Source organism: Lutra lutra, chromosome 11 (assembly GCF_902655055.1).
Source record: "Lutra lutra chromosome 11, mLutLut1.2, whole genome shotgun sequence".
Lineage (NCBI taxonomy): Eukaryota > Metazoa > Chordata > Mammalia > Carnivora > Mustelidae > Lutra > Lutra lutra.
The window spans coordinates 63,418,454-63,436,547 of record NC_062288.1 but is presented as its reverse complement, the minus strand read 5'-3'; the positions used below and the strand labels follow the sequence as shown (position 1 = coordinate 63,436,547).

At 41.4% G+C, this 18,094-nt stretch overlaps 1 protein-coding gene across 8 annotated transcripts in view; it reads left to right on the top strand.

The window, feature by feature from the left end:
• PDE1C (phosphodiesterase 1C) overlaps positions 1 to 18,094 on the top strand; it is a 518,030-nt gene that overhangs the window by 375,693 nt on the left and 124,243 nt on the right. The gene's annotated exons all lie outside the window — the stretch shown is intronic.

The following is an 18,094-nucleotide window of genomic DNA, read 5'->3' as shown; positions in this document are numbered from 1 at the left end:
CTTTCCACAGTTTGGCAACTGTGGCCATTGCTGCTATGAACATTGGGGTACATATGGCCCTTCTTTTCACTACATCTGTATCTTTGGGGTAAATACCCAGTAGTGCAATTGCAGGGTCCTAGGGTAGCTCTAGTTTTAATTTTTTGAGGAATCTCCACACTGTTTTCCAAAGCGTCTGCACCAACTTGCATTCCCACCAACAGTGTAAAAGGGCTCCCCTTTATCCACATCCTCTCCAACATTTGTTGTTTCCTATTTTGTTAATTTTTGCTATTCTAACTGGTGTAAGGTGGTATCTCAATGTGTTTTTTTTTTAATTATTTTTTATTTTTTATTTTTTCAGCATAACAGTATTCATTATTTTTGCACCACACCCTGTGTTCCATGCAATCCATGCCCTCTCCAATACCCACCACCTGGATCAGTGGTTTTGATTTGAATTTCCCTTATAGCTAATGATGATGCTCATTTTTTCATGTGTTGCATTTTTTTTTTAGATTGAAGGGTCAGATTGCCAATGGCATTGCTTTTCTCCAATAAGATCTCTAAGTGCAGATAACTAAACTTTTGTTTTCTTTGGAGCAAGGTTTCTTGGCATTACTCACATTTCAAGTCAAGTAATCCTCCGTTGTGGTGGGCTCTCCTGTGTATTACATGGTTAGCGGGATCCCTGGCCACTATTACACTAGATGCTGGCAACACTCTTGTTACAAACAGAATGTCGCCAGACATTGCTAACTTTCCTGTGGGCAACAAAATCACCCCTGCTTGAGAGTCACTGCTGAGGCCGAGGCAGTGATGTGCACATTCAAGAGTCAAGATTAGTCTAATGGAAGCCTTTGGGCAAAATGAAATAGGTAATAGATTAACCTGCTTCCTGTCCCTTGTGGGGGGAAATACAGGAATGCTCATTTCTAAGGGTTTACACATTTTTTCATCACTCTTTCCTCTCCTGCATTGTTCTTTGCCCCCCTCCTTTCTTTCCTCACTTTCTTCTTTTGGCCTCTTTTCCTTCTCTCTGTCCCAACATCTTTCTCACACAGATATAAAATCTGTAATTTTTAAAAATACTTCTGTTAATAACTGGGGATTTAGGGATCTTCTGAGACTTGCAATATTGGTTGCCACTTCTTGATGCTTTATTATCTACAGTCAGGATTGACTGGTGTAAATGGGACATCTGTGATCTTGGTAAAGACTGGAGCCATGAACAATGCTATGCTAAGGGCAATCTGGCAAGAGGCTAGACTGCATGAATGACGGAAAGCTTCTGAGTTGCTAGGCAGAGAAGCAGAGAGGATCAAACATGACTTCTTTACTATTCTATATTAGAAATATAAATAACTTCCTTCAGTTAAAATCTAATTGGAACAGAGGGGAGCCATTCCAGTTAAAGATGATAATCTTATATCAAGCCCTTTATTACCCCCCTTTCTAAAATTTCCATTGAAAACCCAAGGAATAAAAAAAAGAGATGAAATATATATCTATGCAAATGTATTTACATTGCCTTTCAAACAGTCTTACCAGGTATTTGGGAAGGTCTGGAGAAGTGGGCATGCTCTTGTTCTGCTGGTGGAAAAGAGAAGATTGCTATATATTTTTTAGTGGCGGCTTTAGCGATATAAGCATCAAAGAGTTGAGAAATATTCTTTTCCTTTAATCCTGATACTTCTAAATTTTATCCTCATAAAAAGTGCACAAAAATACAACCATAAAAATTTTATTTAAATATATTTTATAATAGCAAAAATTAGGAACAACCTGAATGCCCTCCATTAATAGAGTGATTATATAAATTATGGTATATATTTAGTAACAAACTGTGTTATTGTTAAAATTATGTTGGAGAAAAACATTTATAGTATGGGGAGAGATTTGTAGCCTATTAGGTAAAAAAACATTCTTCCAAATAATTTGTGTAAAGCAGTCCAAAAAATCATGACTTAGAAAAATCTACCTATGGGTATATGATAAAATATTAAAAATTATTATCTCTAGGTAGAACAATTTAATGTGACTTTTATTTTCTCTTATTTTGTAATAGGCATTTTATAGATTTTCTGTAATGACCAGGTATTCTTTTTGAAATAAAACAAAGTCTGTAAAATTTAAGAAAGCCTAAAGGGGTACTATACAGGGAATGCCAATGACAAGTGTGCGTATCATTTGTGAAATACTATTTCATTTGGAATCTTTGTAAACACAAAAGAAAACAAACCCAACCCTAAGTTGCTTAGAAGAATGTTATGAAAATTTTAAATAAAACCCAAGAAAAATTTCTCATTTTGTGTTAAAAAATGTTCTGTGGTGGGTAAACAACTTATTATTGGTTGTCTGACTAGTAGAAAAGAAAGGAGTACAATATTAATGCATATCAAGTTATTCATAGTTTTGACAGAAATTCTTCTAACCAAAAGCATGTGAATGAGGGAGAATAACTAGGATATGTTCCTGTGTTTAATTCAGGAACAATATTCCAAATGTGAGAACTGGCAGTCATAATGAAATGCACATTTGTCCTTATAAATTATGTTAGCCAGTCATCTGGGAGTGTCCAAAGAGAGAAAGAAAAAATACTAGAGACAAGTCATAGGACACAAAGGGAGAGAATTTTTTGAATTATTCTTCTATCATTGCAGAAGTAAAAATGAATTACATCAGAATATCTGAGACCACCTTTCTTTTTTTTTAAATTTTATTTTTTTTATAAACATATATTTTTATCCCCAGGGGTACAGGTCTGCAAATCGCCAGGTTTACACACTTCACAGCACTCACCATAGCACATACCCTCCCCAATATCCATAACCCCACCCCCCTCTCCCAACCCCCCTCCCCCCATCAACCCTCAGTTTGTTTTGTGAGATTAAGAGTCACTTATGGTTTGTCTCCCTCCCAATCCCATCTTGTTTCATTTACTCTTCTCCTACCCCCTTAACCCCCCATGTTGCATCTCCTCTCCCTCATATCAGGGAGATCATATGATAGTTGTCTTTCTCCGATTGACTTATTTCGCTAAGCATGATACCCTCTAGTTCCATCCACGTCGTCGCAAATGGCAAGATTTCATTTATTTGGATGGCTGCATAGTATTCCATTGTGTATGTATACCACATCTTCTTTATCCATTCGTCTGTTGATGGACATCTAGATTCTTTCCATAGTTTGGCTATTGTAGACATTGCTGCTATAAACATTCGGGTGCACGTGCCCCTTCGGATCACTACGTTCCTATCTTTAGGGTAAATACCCAGCAGTGCAATTGCTGGGTCATAGGGTAGTTCTATTTTCAACATTTTGAGGAACCTCCATGCTGTTTTCCAGAGTGGTTGCACCAGCTTGCATTCCCACCAACAGTGTAGGAGGGTTCCCCTTTCTCCGCATCCTCGCCAGCATCTGTCATTTCCTGGCTTGTTAATTTTAGCCATTCTGACTGGTGTGAGGTGATATCTCATGGTGGTTTTGATTTGTATTTCCCTGATGCCGAGTGATATGGAACACTTTTTCATGTGTCTGTTGGCCATCTGGATGTCTTCTTTGCAGAAATGTCTGTTCATGTCTTCTGCCCATTTCTTGATTGGATTATTTGTTCTTTGGGTGTTGAGTTTGCTAAGTTCTTTATAGATTTTGGACACTAGCCCTTTATCTGATATGTCATTTGCAAATATCTTCTCCCATTCTGTCAGTTGTCTTTTGGTTTTGTTCACTGTTTCCTTTGCTGTGCAAAAGCTTTTGATCTTGATAAAATCCCAATAGTTCATTTTTGCCCTTGCTTCCCTTGCCTTTGGTGATGTTCCTAGGAAGATGTTGCTGCGGCTGAGGTCGAAGAGGTTGCTGCCTGTGTTCTCCTCGAGGATTTTGATGGATTCCTTTCTCACATTGAGATCCTTCATCCATTTTGAGTCTATTTTCGTGTGTGGTGTAAGGAAATGATCCAATTTCATTTTTCTGCATGTGGCTGTCCAATTTTCCCAACACCATTTATTGAAGAGGCTGTCTTTTTTCCATTGGACATTCTTTCCTGCTTTGTCGAAGATGAGTTGACCATAGAGTTGAGGGTCTATTTCTGGGCTCTCTATTCTGTTCCATTGATCTATGTGTCTGTTTTTGTGCCAGTACCATGCTGTCTTGATGATGACAGCTTTGTAATAGAGCTTGAAGTCCAGAATTGTGATGCCACCAACTTTGGCTTTCTTTTTCAATATTCCTTTGGCTATTCGAGGTCTTTTCTGGTTCCATATAAATTTTTAGGATTATTTGTTCCATTTCTTTGAAAAAAATGGATGGTACTTTGATAGGAATTGCATTAAATGTGTAGATTGCTTTAGGGAGCATAGACATTTTCACAATATTTATTCTTCCAATCCAGGAGCATGGAACATTTTTCCATTTCTTTGTGTCTTCCTCAATTTCTTTCATGCGTACTTTATAGTTTTCTGTGTATAGATTCTTAGTCTCTTTGGTTAGGTTTATTCCTAGGTATCTTATAGTTTTGGGTGCAATTGTAAATGGGATGGACTCCTTAATTTCTCTTTCTTCTGTCTTGTCGTTGGTGTAGAGAAATGCAACTGATTTCTGTGCATTGATTTTATATCCTGACACTTTACTGAATTCCTGTACAAGTTCTAGCAGTTTTGGAGTGGAGTCTTTTGGGTTTTCCACATAGAGTATCATATCATCTGCGAAGAGTGATAGTTTGACTTCTTCTTTGCCGATTTGGATGCCTTTAATTTCCTTTTGTTGTCTGATTGCTGAGGCTAGGACTTCTAGTACTATGTTGAATAGCAGTGGTGATAACGGACATCCCTGCCGTGTTCCTGACCTTAGCGGAAAAGCTTTCAGTTTTTCTCCATTGAGAATGATATTTGCGGTGGGTTTTTCATAGATGGCTTTGATAATATTGAGGTATGTGCCGTCTATCCGTACACTTTGAAGAGTTTTGATCAGGAAGGGATGCTGTACTTTGTCAAATGCTTTTTCAGCATCTATGGAGAGTATAATATGGTTCTTGTTCTTTCTTTTATTAATGTGTTGTATCACATTGATTTGCGCATGTTGAACCAACCTTGCAGCCCTGGAATAAATCCCACTTGGTGTGGTGAATAATCCTTTTAATGTACTGTTGAATCCTATTGGCTAGTATTTTGGCGAGAATTTTTGCATCTGTGTTCATCAAGGATATTGGTCTGTAGTTCTCTTTTTTGATGGGATCCTTGTCTGGTTTTGGGATCAAGGTGACGCTGGCCTCATAAAATGAGTTTGGAAGTTTTCCTTCTATTTCTATTTTTTGGAACAGTTTCAGGAGAATAGGAATTAGTTCTTCTTTAAATGTTTGGTAGAATTCCCCAGGAAGCCATCTGGCCCTGGGCTTTTGTTTGTTTGGAGATTTTTGATGACTGTTTCAATCTCCTTACTGGTTATGGGTCTGTTCAGGCTTTCTATTTCTTCCTGGTTCAGTTGTGATAGTTTATATGTCTCTAAGAATGCATCCATTTCTTCCAGATTGTCAAATTTGTTGGCGTAGAGTTGCTCCTAGTATGTTCTTATAATTGTCTGTATTTCTTTGGTGTTCGTTGTGATCTCTCCTCTTTCATTCATGATTTTATTTATTTGGGTCCTTTCTCTTTTCTTTTTGATAACTCTGGCCAGGGGTTTATCGATCTTATTAATTCTTTCAAAGAACCAGCTCCTAGTTTCGTTGATTTGTTCTATTGTTTTTTTTGGTTTCTATTTCATTGATTTCTGCTCTGATCTTTATGATTTCTCTTCTCCTGCTGGGTTTAGGGTTTCTTTCTTGTTCTTTCTCCAGCTCCTTTAGGTGTAGGGTTAGGTTGTGTACCTGAGACCTTTCTTGTTTCTTGAGAAAGGCTTGTACCGCTATATATTTTCCTCTCAGGACTGCCTTTGTTGTGTCCCACAGATTCTGAACCGTTTTGTTTTCATTATCATTTGTTTCCAAAATTTTTTCAATTCTTCTTTAATTTCCTGGTTGACCCATTCATTCTTTAGAAGGATGCTGTTTAGTCTCCATGTATTTGGGTTCTTTCCAAATTTCCTCTTGTGATTGAGTTCTAGCTTCAGAGCATTGTGGTCTGAAAATATGCAGGGAATGATCCCAATCTTTTGATACCGGTTGAGACTTGATTTAGGACCAAGAATGTGATCTATTCTGGAGAATGTTCCATGTGCACTAGAGAAGAATGTGTATTCTGTTGCTTTGGGATGAAAAGTTCTGAATATATCTGTGATGTCCATCTGGTCCAGTGTGTCATTTAAGGCCTTGATTTCCTTGTTGATCTTTTGCTTGGATGATCTGTCCATTTCAGTGAGGGGAGTGTTAAAATCCCCTACTATTATTGTATTCTTGTCGATGTGTTTCTTTGATTTTGTTATTAATTGGTTTATATAGTTGGCTGCTCCCACGTTAGGGGCATAGATATTTAAAATTGTTAGATCTTCTTGTTGGACAGTTCCTTTGAGTATGGTATAGTGTCCTTCCTCATCTCTTATTATAGTCTTTGGCTTAAAATCTAATTGATCTGCTCTAAGGATTGCCACTCCTGCTTTCTTCTGATGTCCACTAGCATGGTAAATTCTTTTCCACCCCCTCACTTTAAACCTGGAGGTGTCTTCGGGTTTAAGATGAGTTTCTTGTAGGCAACATATAGATGGGTTTTGTTTTTTGATCCATTCTGATACCCTGTGTCTTTTGATTTGGGCATTTAGCCCATTAACATTCAGGGTAAGTATTGAGAGATATGAATTTAGTGCCATTGTATTGCCTGTAAGGTGACTGTTATTGTATATTGTCTCTGTTTCTTTCTGATCTACTACTTTGAGGGTCTCTCTTTGCTTAGAGGACCCCTTTCAATATTTCCTGTAGAGCTGGTTTGGTATTTGCAAATTCTTTCAGTTTTTGTTTGTCCTGGAAGCTTTTAATCTCTCCTTCTATTTTCAATGATAGCCTAGCTGGATATAGTATTCTTGGCTGCATGTTTTTCTCATTTAGTACTCTGAATATATCATGCCAGCTCTTTCTGGCCTGCCAGGTCTCTGTGGATAAGTCTGCTGCCAATCAAATATTTTTACCATTGTACGTTACAGACTTCTTTTCCCGGGCTGCTTTCAGGATCTTTTCTTTGTCACTAAGACTTGTAAATTTTACTATGAGGTGACGGGGTGTGGACCTATTCTTATTGATTTTGAGGGGGGTTCTCTGAACCTCCTGGATTTTGATGCTTGTTCCCTTTGCCATATTGGGGAAATTCTCTCCAATAATTCTCTCCAACATACCTTCTGCTCCCCTCTCTGTTTCCTCTTCTTCTGGAATCCCAATTATTCTAATGTTGTTTCGTCTTATGGTGTCACTTATCTCTCGAATTCTCCCCTCGTGGTCCAGTAGCTGTTTGTCCCTCTTTTGCTCAGCTTCTTTATTCTCTGTCACTTGGTCTTCTATATCGCTAATTCTTTCTTCTGCCTCATTTATCCTAGCAGTGAGAGCCTCCATTTTTGATTGCACCTCATTAATAGCTTTTTTGATTTCAACTTGCTTAGATTTTAGTTCTTTTATTTCTCCAGAAAGGGCTTTTATATCTCCCGAGAGGGTTGCTTTAATATCTTCCATGCCTTTTTCAAGCCCGGCTAGAACCTTGAGAATCGTCATTCTGAACTCTGGATCTGACATATTACCAATGTCTGTATTGATTAGGTCCCTAGCCTTTGGTACTGCTTCTTGTTCTTTTTTTTGTTGTGAATTTTTCCGCCTTGTCATTTTGTCCAGATAAGAGTATATGAAGGAGCAAGTAAAATACTAAAAGGGTGGCAACAACCCCAGGAAAATATGCTTTAGCCAAATCAGAAGAGATCCCAAATCATGAGGGGGGAGAAAGGGGATAAAAAGGGGTTCAGAAAGAAAAAAAAAAAGAAACTATTAAAAAAAGAAAGCTGATAAAGAAAAAATATAAAAAGGAAAAAAATATATATATATTAGATAAACTATTTTAAAAACGTTAAAAAAGAAAACGGTAAAAGTTAAAAAAATTTAGCAGAAGAAGAGAAAAAAAATTGAAAAAGAAAAAAAATTAAATTAACTGCAAGGCTAAAGAATCATGGGGAGAAAGCCATGAGTTCCGTGCTTTGCTTTCTCCTCCTCTGGAATTCCGCCGCTCTCCTTGGTATTGAAACTGCACTCCTTGGTAGGTGAACTTGGTCCTGGCTGGGTTTCTCATTGATCTTCCGGGGGAGGGGCCTGTTGTAGTGATTCTCAAGCGTCTTTGCCCCAGGCGGAGTTGCACCGCCCTTACCCGGGGCGGGGCTGAGTAATCCGCTCGGGTTTGCTGGGTTTGCTTTTGGGACTTTTGTTCCCTGAGCGCTTTCTGTAGAGTTCCGGAGGACGGGAGTGTAGATGGCGGCCTCCCGGTCTCCGGCCCAGAGGAGCCGAGAGCAACAGGGCCCCACTCCTCAGTGCGCCCTTAGAGAACAGCGCCCAATTACTCCCATCACCCTGCCTCCGGCCGCGCTCCGAGCTGACCGAGCCTGCGACCGGTTCAAGGTAACCCCGAGCTGAGAGCTCACTCCTCGGCTCTGTCTCTGTAGCCGGCTTCCCCATTCTAATACCTGTAAGCTCTGCGACACTCAGACGCCCCCGATCTTTCTGTGACCCTGCGGGACCTGAGGCCGCGCTGACCCCGCCTGGGCTTCACCCCGGTTAAGCCTCTGGAGCCATGTCCCTCAGCAGAACAGACTTTTAAAAGTCCCGATTTTGTGCTCCGTTGCTCCGCCGCTCACCGGGAGCCGGCCCCTCCCCCCGCGGAGACCACCTTTCTTATTTAACTTATGAAATCTTTGGTTAATCAAGAGATAATGTCACAATACTAGAGAAGAGTGGATGAAATGTTCTTAAAATAGAAAGCTGGTTCAGGGAGAGTCGCATGTTGTGGTTACTGCTTTGCTGCCATAAATGCATAGTCTTGCATCTTTTTTGCTCCTTATCTTTTTCTCTCGCTATATGATAGAAAATTTTAAGTGCATGAAGAGGAGGGAAACTGTCTGGTGGTATAATTATCATTTCACCCCGAGTTTGCCAGATCCCTTTGCAGAGCAGTGCTCCCCAAATCCCATACGATAGAATCTTCAAGCCCTGAAGGGTTTCAAAGAAAAACACAAATCGTTTTGTCAGATCTGGGGGGGAAATACCTTTCACAGTAGTCTTACCTCAGAGAGTCTGAGTGAGTGTTGCATCCACGGTAGAAGATCTAAGAAGACAAACACCGAAGTTTGCCTAACTGTCTAACCTGGATTTTCACAACATTTCCATCCAGAAGTCTCTTTGTGACAATGTCTGGTATCATCCCGTGGGCCAAGTGTTCTGTGGAACACCACTTAGAAATCCCAGTCAAGATGATTCGAACCACACAACGCCATTTAATTAATCAGAGTATTTGTCTGAAAGTGTTACCACCACCCTACAAGGTCAGAATTATCAGCATGATTTTGTTCATTTCATACTTTGGTCTAAAATCTGCCCTGGGTTTCTGTATTTTTAAAAGCACCCAGGCAATTCAAATTCAGTGTTGGCTTTGGGAATCATTGCACTAACATAAGTTTTAGAATAATGCCAATACAATGATCAGCTTCATTCCTGTAATAGTAGTACTACTGCTATTACTTCTTCAAAACACTTTCTTTCCTGCTTATCTCATTGTCACTGCCTGTTGACTCACTGCCGTCGTGGCAAATAGATCACAAAAATGTGAAGGACAGTATGTTCTGGACAGTATGTTCAATGAAGGTGAGTTAGCTGCTCTCATTCTTAGACATCAGTAAGAACGAATCCTTACCACGTGGATCACAAGGGCCAGTAAGAAGTCTCTAAGAATAAGGAACCATTCTGGTAATAAAATCAAGTAGTTGGGTGATCCATCTTCCCCGGCCTTCCCCACTTGTGTCCATTCTCTGTGTGGGTCCTACTCCCCCTCCCCACTGTGGTCTGGGAGCGGACATCTCCCAGCTCTCTGCAGAAGCCTCAGCATTGGTGCCCAGACACCCGCTCCTCTAGCATCTGGACATCTGATCTTGTCTTGGGCACCTCCCCTTTGGAGGGAAACACTAATAGGTATGTAATGTCTTTCTGCCTTTGCATTCATCCCTGTGAAAGGACCCCAGAGCTTTGCCCTAGGGCTAAATATTCATGACCTGTTTGAAATGACCACCAGAGAGTCACTCTCCAAAGTAGGGGGTGGTCTTGTCCCACATCTGCCCTCTACTCCTGAGATTCAGGTAGGATAGAAAAATGAAAATAACAAGAACTGCCCTGTTTGACTCGTGTTCTGTCCTTTTGGGATCCCTTCCCCTCTTACAGACCACATTTTGGAGTAGAAGAAACTTTCAGAAAAGGTCTTCCTAATGTTTTCTTCCCTGTGCCTTCATCTGTTTGAGACAGTGTCCGCTACTACCCATAGGACATTGTCTAAAGTGGACACTACCGACCTGCCTCCTTCCTTTATTGTTCTTCTGCCTTCTCTGGAAAGGGAGCAAGGCTGTTGGCTGGCAATTGCCCTATTGATGGCCTAGGGAGACATAAATAGTATACTGGACTCATGGTTACTGCCTTTTCAAGTGGGACCAAAGGCATTACATTCCCAAATATGAAGGGAAGAAATTCAGGAAATCACTTGGAAATTATTTCATATTTCTCCCCTCCCCCTTCTCAGAATACCTATTTTAAAGGGCTCTCTTTTCCTAAGTAGGAGATGGAGGGTCCCGTGAACTTTGCCACTGATTGCTTTCAACTTTGGGTTTCTTGGTGTTCTTTAGAAATTGAAATCAACAAGTTCAGACCTTATAATTTTTCTTTAATGCCCAAAGCAATCTATTTTAAGACTTCACGTATTCTGTAGAATTTATCTCTTGGTGCTGCTTCCCCTACCAGACTGTACCCTCAAGATGCATGGGCCCAGCACAGCTGCAGGAATATATCAGGACACATGAAATACTTGTTACATTGAGCTGTCCAATCTCGCTTGCATGTCTATACCTGTGGAGCCTTGTCTGACCTCTACTAGGAATAAATTCCCTCTGTGTGTGCTCCAGCAATATTTGGTTATAGCTCTGGCCCAGGATTTGCCAAAGAAGATTATGGTGGTTTTGCACTGAGCTCCCATGCCAGGTGTGAGTGCCTTGGGAGTGGGCATGGTGCTACACCTGTTTCTCACATGCCGCGCCTGCCTCTGAGGAGTTGCTCAGCACAGTGAGTGTAGACGGGCAGTGGATAGAAGGCAGAGGATTTCTCACAGCATCCTCAAGATGGGCAAAGAAACTGTGGCTTCTGTACTTCCTGTGTATGATCTGATCTTCTTCATAAGCTTTCTACTCTGCTGGGTCTGGGTCTGTAATGGGGTATACCTGTGTGTGTGTGTGTGTGTGTGTGTGTGTGTGTGTATGTGTGTGTCTGTGAGAGAGAGAGAACCTATAATACAATTTATGAAACTCCACCCAATCTAATAATTTAGATGGTCCTTTTAGGTGACTCCTGTTTGAAAATATCTAAATACTTAGACTTACAGATTTCCATATTTCTTTTCCTGTCACTCTCCAGGACAGCATGGGCCTTATGGTCTTGCCTTATTCTCTGGCTCCTCTTCTCTCTCTTGTCCACTTGGTCACTGCAAATCTCTAGCTAAGGTCTGTATTTCTCCCCAGCATTTCAGCCCTGCTCTGCTCCTGGGATGCTGCGATCTCGTTGAGGCCTGGCTGTAATTCCCACTTGGTTCCTATAGCCCTCACCCACAGCAACACTCTTGGTAGTCCCACCAGTCAGCTTTGTCAGCTGTCCCGTGTCCTTATGCAGGGCACAGGGGACCTCTCACACCTCCCTTCTTCCCACCCAGGAGCCAAGGGAGACTCCTGGGTGTCTCCCTCTAACTGTCTTGCTCTAACTGTCATCCAGGAGCTGCTTGTACTCTGATGTGCTGGGTTGGTGTGAGAATGGCCTGGGTGTCACTGCAAGGAGTCATTCCCTTGCCAAGTCCACAGAAGGCTAAATGACAGTGTCCCCCTGACCTATCCAACAGCCACTCACCTCAAGATTTTGGCCAAGCATACGTTGCTTGTCCTAGGCTCTTTCCACCACTTCCTGGGGACCTGTCACGGTGAGAATGACTTCCTGGGGACCTGTCACAGTGAGAATGGCCATTGGCAGCAGTTGGTGGAATTGGAAAGGGGGAAGATGAAAACACAACATTGTCTTTTTTGTGATGATCTTTTTTGTGAATCCAGGCAGTAGATTTCCCTGCACGAAGGGGAACTAGGGTTTTAGGGAAGGGAGGTCTAAAGCAGTAAGTCACTTGGGCCACAGGTTTTACCTTTCCAGCTCTGGTCTGATGGTGTCTTTGTGGAGGGAAATGTAAGAATGCAAAGGCTAGGAGAAAAGGGTGAGAAGGAATCCACACCTGGTCCGTAGCAAGTGATGGTAAATAGCCCAGAACCAAAGCACACACAGAAGTGGCTGTTCCCTGAGCCATATGAGGGTGACTCTCCATTTCAAAGAGCTGTCCCCAACTATAGCAGAGATGCTTTTGTTGTTCTTAGTTCACACTAGCGCTGGGGCCAAGCCCAGCCACTTCTCTGGTTCCACAGGGACACCTGTCATCAGGTCTGGCTGGCCTTCGGTCCTGTGGACAGAGCAGGTGTCCCCTCAGCTGCTCTACCAGGTCAGGGATATCCCCAAGCCCCAGTTGTGTGGGTTTGCAGTTCCTTGAAAGAAAAAACTTCTCTTCTCCAGAAACCCTCGATAGCATAGGTGTGACCTCACCACCACTTCCTCGAGACTTGACAGATCTCACATACTCTTCCAAAGTCAGGATGGAGTGTTGAACGTTTTGTGATTCCCTTAGCGTCTCTGTTTCCTTTGACAGAGAATCATCAAATGGGACTGTTTCCTCCGCATTTTAGTCCTAAGCAAGAGCATGGAGCTCAACAAAGCTTTTCTGAAAAAAGTTCTTTTCACATTCAATAATAAAACATATTACAACACCACAGAAGTTCAAGTGTCATTAAAAAAGTCTTACAGAGTACGTACTGAGTTTTAGAAGGTTTTCAGAATGTGACATGAAGAAGTCCTTGTGCCATAGGGGCTCACACTGCTCATGAGGGGAGAAGTCCAAAGCACACGAAAGTATTTTTAAACCATAAAAATCACCCCCATGAACCCTGAGGAATAGTTTACTTGGGGTAAGGTAAGGTTTACTTGCAGGGTAAGTAATATCCCTATTGATCCATCAGTATTTGCTTTGATTGCTGCTAATTCCTTGTAAATCAACTGTCCCTGTAAATTCGGACAGAAAATAGCTAACAGAGGATGAGCTGTGTTCCTAAATAGTTATGGGAGTTGGATCCTGTCTTAGCATTTACCTTATTTAGCTACCTGCGCTATAGCAAGTTTGTGTTTCCAGCCATAGAGAGGGTGGGACATGATTCCAATAGAAGAGAAAGCAGAACAAATCCCAGCCCTCAAGTACAAAGCCAGGGAGCTAATGCTGGTGAGGGAGATGATAATGCCTGAATAAAAAGTCTTCTCAACTCTTTTTTTTTTTTTTTTGGTATTAAAATATAGCAAAAGAATGGAGAATCTTGTGGCTTTTGACACATTCAGTTATTAGAATGTGCTGGAGCAGACAGACAATGAATGATAATGCACCACAGGTCCAGATCCCTACCTACCCCCCACCCCAGAGCTATTACAGAATGATTTACAGTTGGCAGGAAATTGAGTGGTAATTATGTGGAAAACAAACTTCAAATGTTAATAATATGCAAATTGGTTTCCTGTTTGATTGGAAATGACTATACAGTACAACACAGTCGCTGTGACAGGTTCTTTTACACTCCTGCCTACTTACCCTCACTCCATCAGCCTCATGCCTAGCTCTGAATTTCCTTCTTCACAGACCCTCCTGGTCAGCCTGCCTTAGTGAAATCAGCCTCAAAATGAGACAGACTTCTGAAGATGAACTGGAGAGGGAGAGCAGAAATGCAAGGAGAGAAGGTGCCTCATACCTCAGAACTCTGTAGGGATCATGGCCAGGAAAGGTGGAACCTGGGACCATTTAGGCAAGTCACTGGAGTTCTTTTCTTCCCTCGTCTTGTTAGTGTGCCGACCATCCGCTAGCATCTCTGTTTCTTCAGCTGATTCTGAGAATCTCCAGCATGAAATTGCTTTGAGTCATTCTCTGGTTCTTACCATGCTCTGAACACCACTGGTTGTAAGCCCTTGTTGGATCCTCTCCAAGGCCATCAGACAGTTAACAGCCCATCCGTGAACATTTCTCCCTTCCTCTGCTGAAACCAAGCAGAAGGATCCGGGAGGTAGATAGTAAACCCACCGCATGAACAGAGAGACCCTATAAAACCAGCCAGGGTAAGGACAACCTAAGTCCAGCCTGTTACCACCAGTATTCCATTACACTGCAGGGCTGTGTCCCTTTTTCTTTTCTTTTCTTTTCTTTTTTTAAGATTTTATTTAATTATTTGACAGACAGAGATCACAAGTAGACAGAGAGGCAGGCAGAAAGAGAGAGGAGGAAGCAGGCTCCCCGCTGAGTAGAGAGCCCAATGAGGGGCTTGATCCCAGGACGCTGGGATCATGACCTGAGCTGAGGGCAGAGGCTTTAACCTACTGAGCCACCCAGGCGCCCCTGTGTCCCTTTTTCTAAATTAAACTTTTTTCTGTTGAGATAGATGCAGATTATTACAAGAAATAATAGGGGGAGATTTCCCACATACTTTTTTACGAAGATCCCCAGTGGGAACATTTTGTAAAACTGTAGTACAACCAGGATATCGACATGAGCACAATCTGCTTATCTTCCTCGATCCCCCATTTTTATTGTATTTGTGTATGCACATCTGTTTAGTTCTATGAAACTTTATTACCCATGTAGGTCTATGCATTTTTACCACACTCAGGATCTAGGATAGTGCCCTCACCACAGGCTCCTTTTATGTTCCCATCTTTGTCCCACTCTCCGCCCCTCCCACTCCTGCAACCACTAATCTGTTCTTCATTTCACAATCCTGTCATTTCAAGAACGCGATACAAATGGAATCCTTTAGTATGTAACCTTTGGGATTGCCTTTTTTCACTCAGGGTAATTTCCTTGAGAACGATCTCACTTTTATCAAAGGTCGGGAAGTTATCTCATAATCAGCATGATTATGTTTCTCAGTTTAGTAGGATTATAAAGTTATTTCATATACAGTATATTATATTACAGTATATTATAAAGTTATTTCATATACAATATCCCATTTGATCCTCTCAACAAGGTAGAAAGAAAAGAGTTAAAAGGAAAACAAGTGGAGGCGACAGGATTCTGTGTTCCAGCTGTGGCCGAGGTTGGCTGGCTCTCCGGCAAACCAGCTCCCTCACCCCCCACACAGCCAGACTACATCCTTTAGCTTTTCTCCCAGAAAGGCATGGCCATGCGATTGGTTTCTGGACAATGGGAAGTGACCAGTGGTGATGAATTTCAATTCTAGCCTGATTCAAAAAACCCTCCCACCTGTATCCTTCCACATTCTCTTTCCTTCTGTGGCCATCTTGGAACCTATGTCGAGCTTGATGGAGCCATGAGGTTGGGACAAACAACCCTGATTGAACTTCCTGAATCTCTTGACCTTTAGAGCTGTGAGTCACCAGATGTATGGGGGTGGCCACTGTGGATTTGGAGGCAGTGGAAGGGAGGGAACAATTGCAGATGGTAACACTTCCTTTCCTACCATTTCCTCCCGGGCCTGGTAGGGCTGCCTCCTGTCCTAGCCCAAGGACATGCACTGCACTGTCCTCACACAAAGCACCCTTGATTCACCTTGGGAGTGTCTCAAGGTTTTTGGGGGGGTTGTTTTTTTATTTCTTTTGTCTGTGTGTGTTTTATTTTATTTTATTTTATTTCTATAGTTCTGGAATTAATCTTAAGGAAGGGAGCTGGGCTAACTCAGCATCTTGTTAGCCATCCTTTGTAGGTTTTTATCCATGAATTCATTTTATTTATTTCTGTTATAAAACCAAAAGTGGGGGGAAAAGGTAATCCTGCGTTTATCTTATTAAAATATACTATGTTTCTAGTGTGGTAGAATTTCTGTGATTTTGCTGGGTGAGTGAGCTTTAGCTTCTCTGGATAATCATACCAATGCAATGCAATTCAGACTGAATAAGGAGCCAAGTTCAAGGAAGGAAAACGAGGGAGCCATGGGGCTGGGTTGACTCTCAAGATGTAGAAAAGCATGTTTGTGTGTGGTTTCAACCTGCCTAAATCTTCCACAGACTTTCCTCTGATGTTTGCTCATTTCCCTTTTCTCATTACCACCATTCAAAGATGTTTTTAGTTCTTCTCATTCCTTTGGTCTACCGAAACAGATGTTTTTGAAGTGGCATGTTTATCCACAGACAGAAGTGATGGCGATTCTTTGCACATGAATAGCTGCAAATGAAAAATGACTTCTAGAACTTACCTATTGGCAGCCTGGCAGGATTTCCTCTTCCCCCTGCACAGTCCCCAGCATGGCCTGTGGTGGATTCTGAATGATGCTCTGGGTTTTCTTCTTCATTCTTTGTATTTCTTCTTCCTGAAGAAAGTGGGCCAATAAAGTGGGTTCTTACTAGCATCCTTTCCTCATAAGTTCTGCCCGAGAAGAGTCATAACTTTAGAGAGGCAGTGTTTTCTTTCAGGAATAAAGATTTTCTTAGCCTAATTGTGCGTCTTGCACTTTTTTGTGTGTGTGTGTGTGTGCTGTCTCCTTTTAACAGTATGTGTGAGTTGAGTGACAGTTATAACAAGTTAAGGGATAAACTGGTTTTGAGGAAATATTTCTCTAGAAGTTCAAGAATGACTACAGGGGGCCCCTTTCTCAAGCACTGCATTACATTACTACAAGAACTCCTGCAGGAGGACAGTCAATATTGGAAACTCAAAATGAACTGAAGCTTTAACCTTGGGTCATAATATTTCCCGAAAGACCATCAAAATAGAAACCTTCTCTTGACCTGAACAGCGTTTTCTGTCTAGTGTTGTTAGTGAGCTGGCATGCGTGTGCACACATGCTCACTCCCTCTCTCACCCACAAACATGCATCCTGAAAGGAGATATACTCTGTAGAGCAGAAAGCAGAAAAAGGCTGACTGTGCAGGTATGTTTTATGGTGTAGCTTCATGAAAACAAAAGGAATGTAAATATTCATCATCCACAGTAACCAAGAGAGTATATAGCAATATCTTTGAGTAGGCATCCAAAGAATGGGCCATGCTGATGGACTGGAACAGTCACATGGAGAACAGGATAATTCAAAAGCAGTTCATGTTTAGCTGTTTTAATTATTCTTGTGCAGGTTCCCTTGCCTGCTTATATTGTGCGTATATTAATATAAAAGGACAGGTGCACATCCTTATACATAACCAGCTGAATGTTGAGAGGAGAAGACTGGAATAGCGCAGTGGTAGAGGGACACAGGCCCAGAATTGAAAACTTTATAAGACTTGGTATTTGGGGGGCGCCTGGGTGGCTCAGTGGGTTAAGCCGCTGCCTTCGGCTCAGGTCATGATCCCAGGTCCTGGGTTCGAGCCCCACATCGGGCTTTCTGCTCAGCAGGGAGCCTGCTTCCTCCTCTCTCTCTGCCTGCCTCTCTGCTTACTTGTGATTTCCCTCTGTCAAATAAATAAATAAAATCTTTAAAAAAAAAAAAAAGACTTGGTATTTGGGAGTATACATTCTTCAGCTTTGTTCCTTTTTATTTAAAACCATATTGGGTATATTTGGTTGCATTTCCAAATAAATTTTAGAATTAGCCTGTCGGTTTCCACCAAATGACCTGCGGAGAATTTATTTGGGATTAGTTTGTGTCTATAGATGAATTTAGACAGAATTCATATTTCTTAAATACTGAGGTTTAAATTTCATGAACATGGATTATTCTTTAATTTATTTAGGCCATTTATATATCTCTTAAAAATATTTTATAGTTTTTCTCTATAGAGTTTTTTTGTCTTTTATAAGGTTTATTTCTGTATACTTTTTATTATGATTTTTTGTAGTAGTAC